The 2,880-nt window shown below is 51.1% G+C and overlaps 1 pseudogene; it reads left to right on the top strand.

Moving 5' to 3' along the window:
* The first annotated feature begins 1,313 nt into the window (after positions 1 to 1,313).
* Positions 1,314 to 2,591, top strand: LOC128591488 (selenide, water dikinase 2-like; annotated as a pseudogene).
* Positions 2,592 to 2,880: the final 289 nt, after the last annotated feature.

The following is a 2,880-nucleotide window of genomic DNA, read 5'->3' as shown; positions in this document are numbered from 1 at the left end:
GACATTCTAAGAGCCCCTACAAAGGAAATTAGTTGTCTACTTTTCCCCGGGATGTGAACGGCACTCCCTTGGGCTTTCAAAAGCAACTTTCAAAGAAGAATGTGATTTGGGTCACACTTCTGTTTATTTTTGGTTTCCCAGAGTCTGGACTTCTTTATTAAAGGCTGTCAACCCAGGGCTTGACCATAAATATTTAGCACCATGTTTTTAAGAAACAGAAAATCAAAATTGGGGTTAATGAAAGTTAGAAATCTTTGAGTCTCCTTGTAGTTCTCCTGTACAGACACTTGTTTTGCAACTGTCTCTGGCCTGGGTGCGCCAGGTCTGTGCAGACCAGCTCCACCAGAGGAAAAACAAAATAAACATTGCTAGTGGTGGCGGTCATAACCAGCGGCCTGCTGCTGCTGTTTCTTTTTTCCCCCCATCAGACAAGCTTCTTCTTTTTCTCCCCATTAAAATTTTGTCTGTATTTGACATTTTGAATCACCCTAGAAGGTAGAATATTGTTTTTGCTAAAGCCACTGGGTAAGTGTCTCCTACCTACCTTGTCTGGAAAAAGCTTCAAATGTCCCCTTCTCCTTAGCCCTTGGCCTAGGAATCCTGCTCTTCCTGGCCTCTCTGGTCCTGCATTTTAGCTCACTTGGCCGCAAGCTGGGAAAAAGTACTAAATCCAGGGTACCTGAATCCCCTTATGGTGTTGGCTCCAAAAAGTCCTGAGACCTGGTATGGGTGGACCTGGAACATGCAAAGGGCCTGCCTAGACTTCAGAGGGCAAATGATACCAAATGCTTCTAAAAGTCTGAAGATATCAGCAAATCATAACAGCAAATGAAAATAGATTCCTGGAAGAGGCAGTGGGTTGAAGTATTAGAAGCAGACTTGTCAGAACAAAAATAATCTTATCCTCAACTGCTAGGCTTAATGAGCAGGTGGGCGTGGAGGCGGGCTCTGTAATTCTCAGGCTTATTTAAAAACATTCACTACTAATTTCTGGTTCTCCCAAGAGCTGGCTCCAACACTTACTGGCTCTTTTCTATATAGATCCAGGCTCTTTTAAAATACTGGTTCTTCTTTTCAGAGCTGGCAGGTGTGTTCAAAATCTCTCTGATTTTGGAGGCGGGGAGGAAGGATGCGGGCCTGGTGGGGCATTGGGGGTCTTGCAGGGAAAATCTCTGCAGGTGTCCCTGGACCTAGCGCATTAGCTCCAGTGGAATCTCAAAGCGTCCTCTCCTCTCCTCCCCCAGGCCTGCCGGCGGGCACATCACAGAAGCTTCGGGCGACCGACAGGTGCCACCCAGGAGGTGACGGCGGCCATGGCGGGGGCGGGATTCTGGGGCCCACTGGCCTCGTCCCCCAGCCAGCCTTTTCCGAGCTACCGGCCCTTCGAGCCTCGGGAGTGGGGTCTCAGCCCGAGCTGGCGGCTGACCGGCTTCTCCGGCAGGAAGGGCTGAGGCTGCAAGGTCCCGCGGGAGGCGCTGCTTCAGCTCCTGGCGGGACTCGGGCGGCCCCTGGCAGGTGGGTGCCGTGAAGAAGGGGCCCGGGAGGCCGCGGGCCCAGCCTTCCCTGCCCTGGGCATCGGGCTGGACTCTTGCGTCGTCCCCCTGAAGCGTGGGGGCCTGTCGCTGGTGCAGACCACCGACTTCTTTTACCCCTTGGTGGAAGATCCCTACATAATGGGGCGCATAGCTTGTGCCAACGTGCTGAGTGACCTCTATGCCATGGGCATCACCGAATGTGACAACATGTTAATGCTGCTCAGTGTCAGCCATCGTATGAGCGAGGAGGAACAGGAAAAGATCACACCTCTCATGATCAAAGGCTTTCGGGATGCTGCTGAGGAAGGAGGGACCACAGTGACAGGTGGGCAGACGGTGGTCAACCCCTGGATTATCATCGGAGGAGTCGCCACTGTGGTGTGTCAGCCAAATGAATTCATAATGCCTGACAGTGCGGTTGTTGGGGATGTGCTGGTGTTAACCAAACCCTTAGGAACTCAGGTGGCTGTCAATGCCCACCAGTGGCTGGATAATCCTGAAAAGTGGAGCAGGGTGAACACAGTGGTGTCCCGGGAAGAGGTGGAGCTGGCCTATCAGGAGGCCATGTTCAACATGGCCACCCTCAACAGAACTGCTGCTGGCTTAATGCATACCTTCAACGCCCATGCGGCCACTGACATCACCGGCTACGGCATTCTTGGACACTCTCAGAGCTTAGTGAAACAGCAAAGGAATGACGTGTCCTTTGTCATTCATAATCTGCCCATCATCGCCAAGATGGCTGCCATCAGCAAGGCCACTGGGCAGTTTGGGCTTCTTCAAGGAACCTCAGCTGAAACCTCTGGGGGATTACTGATTTGTCTGCCAAGAGAACAGGCGGTTCACTTTTGTTCTGAAATCAAATCTTCTAAGTATGGAGGGGGTCAGCAAGCATGGATAGTTGGCATTGTAGAAAAGGGAAACCGGACGGCCCGGATCATTGACAAGCCTCGAGTTATTGAGGTCCTACCTCGTGGGGCAACTCCCTCTGTCCTTACCTCCGTGCTTCAGAACCCAGCTCATGAGACGAAATGGCAGAAGCTGTTTGGACCTTAGAGCCTTTGCACATAATCCTGGACAATTCTCGAGAGTTGATTTGAAGACATTTTCAAAGAAGGCTGCCTGCATCGTGGTTCCAACTGCTCTTCATAGGTGATTGGAATCAGCCCATCAAAAGCTGCCTCTATGTGCCTTCCAAAGCCAGAAGTAACATTTGAAACTTTGGGGTGGGGGACATTTGTTCATCTGTTGGGTAGAAGAGGAGCAGAAAAACCTGTTTCCTTTTTTTCAAAATAAGATAAGGCTATTCTAGTTTGAGGCTCCCCCCCCCAACTGGGTTGATTCA

This window comes from Nycticebus coucang, chromosome 1 (assembly GCF_027406575.1).
Source record: "Nycticebus coucang isolate mNycCou1 chromosome 1, mNycCou1.pri, whole genome shotgun sequence".
NCBI lineage: Eukaryota > Metazoa > Chordata > Mammalia > Primates > Lorisidae > Nycticebus > Nycticebus coucang.
This window is presented reverse-complemented; position numbering and strand designations above follow the sequence as displayed.